Here is a 6,000-nt window from a genome sequence, read left to right as displayed (position 1 = left end):
TCTGAAGAAATGACATCCGAGTGGAGCCCGGAAGGAACAGTAGGCGTCACTTCTGGGAGCTTTAGGAAGACAGGTGCCCTGGGTGCTCGGCGGGGAGCCTGCTTCCCTCTCACTCTCTCTGCTTGCCTCTCTGCCTACTTGTGATCTCTCTCTGTCAAATAAATAAATGAAATCTTAAAAAAAAAAAAAAAAAAAAAAGGATAGGAAGGAAAACATTACCCCATACCTGTGATGTCACAGCATGCAAGACGAAAAATAAACCATTCACAGCGATCGGTCATCGGCACACTCCAGCTCCAAGCCTTGCTCCCCTGTCCTAAAACCTGCCCTTCTGTCTCTCACATGGACAAACATCTCTTCAAGCTTCCCCCTCTCCCTCCACCTGAGCCTATGGCTCAGGTCATGATCTCAGGGTCATGGGATCGAGCCCTGCACTGGGCTCCGTACTGAGCTCAGTACTGAGTCTGCTTATCCCTCTCCCTCCACCTTCCTCTCTGCCTACTTGTGATCTCTCTCTCTCTCTGTCAAATAAAGAAATAAAATATTAAAAAAAAAAAAAAAGAATCACATGCTCTACTCACTGAGCCAACCAGGAGCCCCACATTACCAATTTCCACAGACAAAAAGCACCTTCCTTTACTAAAGCATTGACAAGAGTTTAACTGGGTGGAGAGATTAAAAGTGATTTTGTTTTATTTGTGCTTCTTTGCTCAAGTCTCAACAAAGAACACGTATTACTTTGGCAAAAGTTTTGTGGGTTTTTTTTAAGATTTTTATGTATTTATTTCATAGAGATCACAAGTAGGTAGAGAGGCAGGCAGAGAGAGAGAGAAGGAAAGCAGACTCCCTGCTGGGCAGAGAGTCCGATGTGGGGCTCAATCCCAGGATCTTGGGATCATGACCCGAGCCGAAAGCAGAGGCCCCAACCCACTGAGCCACCCAGGCGTCCCGGCAAAAGTTATTTTTAAATGCCACTTCAAAACCCGAGCTCTTACAAAATGAAACAGGCCAGCTGTTTTGATTTCTGGGGCCTCCCCACCTTGCCTGGCTGGGGCTGGCTTTGCGCAGAAGCTGCCCTTTCCCAAATAGCACCCTTGAAGACGTCAGTCACCAGAGAAGCTGGGTCAGCATGCCCGTTGGGGGCCAGACAGGCCTGGAGAGAAATGCTTGGTGGAGCAGATGAGCTCATGGCTTTCCTTCCACCGGATTTTTGGCATGAGGGTTCTGGGCAGCTCTGCAAGCGGCTCTCCTTCTCCCAGAAGACCTGCTCTTTGCCTGAGCAGGCCGAGTGGGTGTAGGATTAATGTTCACTTGAATTCAGTTATCAGAGAGAGAGAGAGAGTTGGGTTGGGGGAAGGTTGCCAACCAAGGTCTCCTATGGTTGGACCATAGGAGAATGCTGAGTCATTAGGGGGGATTCTTAAATAAGGCTCTGCTTCCTGCTTGTGGCTCCTTTTGGATCCTCCAAAAGAACAGACCACAGTTTGGCCACCTCCAGACAAAAATTCTGTGAGATCTTGTGTTGGGCAGCTCCAGCCAGAAGCGTTTGCCTCTGAGTTTGTCTGGGGCCACATAGCAACTTGGAGTGGCGTTAGCCAAGCATGCAAAACCACTGGTACGAGGAGGGGTCTTGTGGCCAATACTGTTCTAGGTCCTGGGGATATAGCTTCCGGTGAACAAGACACTCTCTGGAGATGACATTCTAGCAGACATCCCGGTCTGGTCCTGGGAGAGGCTCAAACACCTTCTTAAGGCAGGGGTAGGGAGATGCACATGGATAATACCACCAAGTGGTCAGGAGCACCCAGCCAGGAATTCTGGTGGTGAGCACAGTGACGTACTGGGAGGAAAGCCTAGGTCCCGGGGAGTCACGACCACCACATTCACACTATATACATTGACAAACATAACACATGGCTTCCTGAGTGGCTCAGTGGGTTAAACATCCACCTTTCGCTCTAGGTCATGATCCCAGAGTCCTAGGTTCGAGTCCCACTATCCCTGCTTACTGGAGGTCCTGCTTCTCCCTCTCCCTTTGCTCCTCATCTCTCTCTTTCTCTGTCAAATAAATAATAGAAAAAAAATAAATAAATAAATAATAGAAGTCTTTAAGTGCATGATATACATTACCGCGTTCAATCTTCTTCTGCTTCATTCTGGTGTAGCCAAGTGCCCAGAAGAGTGCCTGACCCGCTGCAGGTGCTCAAGGAGTATCTGCGAATGAATGAGTTTGATTCTCACGGCAGTCCTGGGTATTATTATCCCCTCATTACAGGGATGAATAACAGGTCCGGGGAGAAGTAGTTTTCCTAGGGGAGAAGTAGTTTTCCTAAGGTCGCACTGCTAGTCAAGGCTCAGGCTGTGTGATTTACAAGCCCATGGGCTGGTTTATCCACCGTATTGGATTTCAGTGACTGCTCTCACAATTTTTCCACAGATTTAGTGGATTAAAACAACACAGCCCTCTTCTAGCTCTGGAAGTCAGAAGTCAAGGTGTCAGGCACTTGTGTTCCTTTTCGTAAGCTCTAGGGGAGAAGGTGTGTCCTTACCTTTTATAACTTCTAGAGCATTCCCTGGCTTGTGGCAGTACCACTGGGACCTCTCTTTCTGTCTTCAAATCTTCTCTGATTCCTGCGTCTCTCTTCTAAGGACGCTTTTGATTACACTGGGTCCACCTGGATAATCCAGAATAATCTCCCCATCTGAAAATCCTTTATTACACTAACAAAGTCCCTTTTGTCACATAAAGTAACATACAGGTTCTGGGGATTTGGATGTGGACATCTTTGGGGGGGGCATTTCAGCTTACCACACCCACTTGTGTATCTCCACTGTACTGTATTTTTGTTATCTTCCTTAAACATTTAGCAAGGAAATGGATTCATCTAAGAGTACCTAAAATTAGAAAAAGGTGAACTAGAAGGATCTGAGACTCCTGAGGAAGGAGGAAAGGGAATCAAACTTGAGGGTATCAAAAGAGACTTGAATCTTATCTATAAATAGTATTCAGTGTATTTTTAATTAAAGAATCTTTGAAGCAAATATACAAAATGTTAATTGATTTGGGGTGATGGGAGATAGAAATATGCTTTGTATTTATGTATTGTATATTCGATCTGTATTTATTGCATTAAAAGCAGAAAACACTGAAACAGCCTGCACAGAAGAAGGGGAATCTTGGGTCTTGGAAGGGTCTCGGGTCTCGGGAGGGTTTTGGGAGGGGAATCTTGGGGCCTGGGGCAGTTGAGACAAGTCACTTAGCCTCTCTGCACTTCAGTTTCTCCCTCCCTAATATGCAGACAAGATATCCCTTTGAGGAAGCCCAACAGGCTAATTAATCCGCAAAAACATTCGTTGACGTCGTTAACAACATTCACCTGGACCGGTGATTCTTACCTCGAGGTGGCAAGGACCAAACCATGAGGGCACCCAGGGCTTGCAGAGCTGAACAGAAGTAGGGATGGCGAGTCCGCAGGCTGAGGACCTAACCGGGTTCTGTGCAGAGCAAGGTTCCCCGCTCGACCCCCAGCCCCGAAAGGGAGGAAGCGATAGCGCGGCACCGCCCCCACGTGGCCGTAGACAGTATACGACGCACACGGCAAATCCAAGGCACACACACGTGGGGACTGCATACTAATGTTTAACATTTGGGAACTCTTCTTTCCTTTTTAGTGCTGCGTTCCGACCGTAGTTTTTGCTGCCGATCAAAAAAGTACTGTGGTTCCAAGGCACGGAAATGAACCAGGGCTCAAGACGCCTTTAATACGAGCAGGAAACGCTAGACTGGTATTGGGCATGCGCAAACCCAAGAGGGCGGGGCTACGGAGCGTGAGTCGTCACGTCATTAAACTAATATAGTTTCAACGGAAGCTTCCGTAACGGGCGGTAGCGTGGCCGAGTGGTCTAAGGCGCTGGATTTAGGCTCCAGTCATTTCGATGGCGTGGGTTCGAATCCCACCGCTGCCACACCCTTAATGGTCTCACTTTTCTTTGCCCAAACTATTTAGTTTGTTTGTCATCCTATCCCAATGCGAGCTCCTTTTTGCTCTTAAAAAATAAAAAAAAGGAATGGAGAGCAAACGCAGCCAGGGCCCTCACCTGCCCTAGCCCAGCGCACAAACCCAGCAATCCAGCTACCTAAAAAACAAAACCAGAACTGTCTCATTTCCAAGGGAAAATCGTCTGAGATAATTTTAATAGTTTCCAGCAGACTGCCTACAACTTTAATTTACTGCTCCAGGGCTGGAGGCCACCGGGGCAGACCTCATTATCCCTCAAGGACAAAGGTTAGGTGGGGGTGATTTTAATTATGACTTGAGTTAGGTCATAATTGGGAGGGATTCCTTCCCAATAGGGAAGGTTCCTTTCCAGCCCCCTCTGTGTCCTACGGGGAGCTCCAGCTGACCCCACAAACTTCTGTTGGTAGAACTGGTGTCAAGCGACCCTGTGGAAAGGTTGCGGCATCAGAGGGCCTGCCCCACGTGGGGCTGTCAACCTCGGAGTCCCAGCTTCATTGATCCATCTCATCGTGGGTCTTCAGGCTTGGCTCAGGGGCCTCTCATCTATTTATTTATTCAATAACTGTGTATGAAAGGTCTCCTGTGTGCCCGAAACCAAGATCATCCTGAGGCTACAGATCACACGAGGCAGGCAAGTCTACTCAACTCGGTTTTACAGCTGCAGTAAATTCAGATTACACCTGTGAGGAGTGTTCTAAAGTGCGTGCTAACCTGTCTCAGGGTCGACCGAGGAGGTGACATTTAGCTGGGACTCGAAATTGAGAGGTTAGGTGTGTGAAGGTGGGAGAGGGGAGTCCCAGGAAGAGGAAACAGCAGGTAGCAGATCCTAGCGGCTGGGCGAGTTTGAGATGCCTGACAATTCAGGGCAGCTGAGCAGAGAGCAGCGCAGATGGGCCAACCGGCCAGAGATGAGGTTGACCCGTTAGGCATGAAGGCCCCATTGGGGCTTTGAACTTCATACTGAGGGCAATGAGAAACCATCAAAAGGTTTTAAATGGGAGGGTGGCATGTTCCAATTTGGGGTTCAGAAAGTTCCCTTGTGGCAGCAGGAACAGGAGGGTCCATTCAAAGTCTACTGCAGCTGTCTAGGAGGAAGGAGAGTGACTTGTACCATGCTTGCGGGCGTGTGTAGGACCGGAAGGGTGGGTCGGACAGATATTTTGGAAATGATCTGACAGAACTCCCTGATGAGGATGTGAAGAACATGTCAGCAGGGATGCCCAGGTTCGGGACTTGAGCCACTTGGCCGGTGGCACTGGTGGTGCCTTTCCTGTCTCCTAGGAGGGGACACAGGGTGAAGAGGAGTTCGCGGAGAAGACGGTTTCAGTTTGATTCACACTGAGTTTGAGATGTGGGACACAGGCTTGAGAAGGAGGTTGGACACAGAAGTCTGGAGGTCAAGAGAACGTTCTGGACAAATGATACAGGTTTGGGAGGTGGTGGAGACTGAGGCCGCGGAATGGTTGGACTTGCTCAGGAAGAGTGCACAGGGGGAGTGGAGAGGCCAAGACAGAGTCCTGAGGAATGACATCTTAAAGGGAGGGCAGTGGGAGAGAGGGGACTGAGGAAGGCTGGCCAGAGACAGGTGGAAAACAGGTGTAGTGTCCATACAGACCAAGAAGAGTATTGCAAAGAGGGGGTAGAGGGAGTATGTTGAACACTGCTAAGAGTCTTGGCAAGATAAAGACTGAAAAATACGCGTTGGACTTACGAGTTACAGACAGGGTCAACGATGACCCTGATTAAAGTCATTTTGAGGGATGCCTGGGTGGCTCAGTCAGTAAGCGTCTGACTCTCTGGTTTTGGCTCAGGTCATGATCTCAGGATTGTTGGTTCATCTCCCATGTCAGGCTCCTGCTCAGTGCAGAGCCTGCTGGTCCCTCTCCTGCTCCCTCCTCTCCAGCCCCCCCGCCCTCCCAGCTCTCTTTCAAATAAGTAAATAAGCAAAATCTTTTTTAAAAAGCTATTTTGAAGAGACAAC

At 48.7% G+C, this 6,000-nt stretch overlaps 1 non-coding gene across 1 annotated transcript; it reads left to right on the top strand.

The window, feature by feature from the left end:
• The first annotated feature begins 3,884 nt into the window (after positions 1-3,884).
• TRNAL-UAG lies at positions 3,885-3,966 on the top strand. Its single transcript has one exon. It is a non-coding gene; the product is annotated as a tRNA-Leu (tRNA).
• The last annotated feature ends 2,034 nt before the right edge of the window (positions 3,967-6,000 follow it).

Source organism: Meles meles, chromosome 21 (assembly GCF_922984935.1).
Source record: "Meles meles chromosome 21, mMelMel3.1 paternal haplotype, whole genome shotgun sequence".
NCBI lineage: Eukaryota > Metazoa > Chordata > Mammalia > Carnivora > Mustelidae > Meles > Meles meles.
Note: the sequence above shows the minus strand (reverse complement) of the source record. Positions and strands in the feature narration are given on the sequence as shown.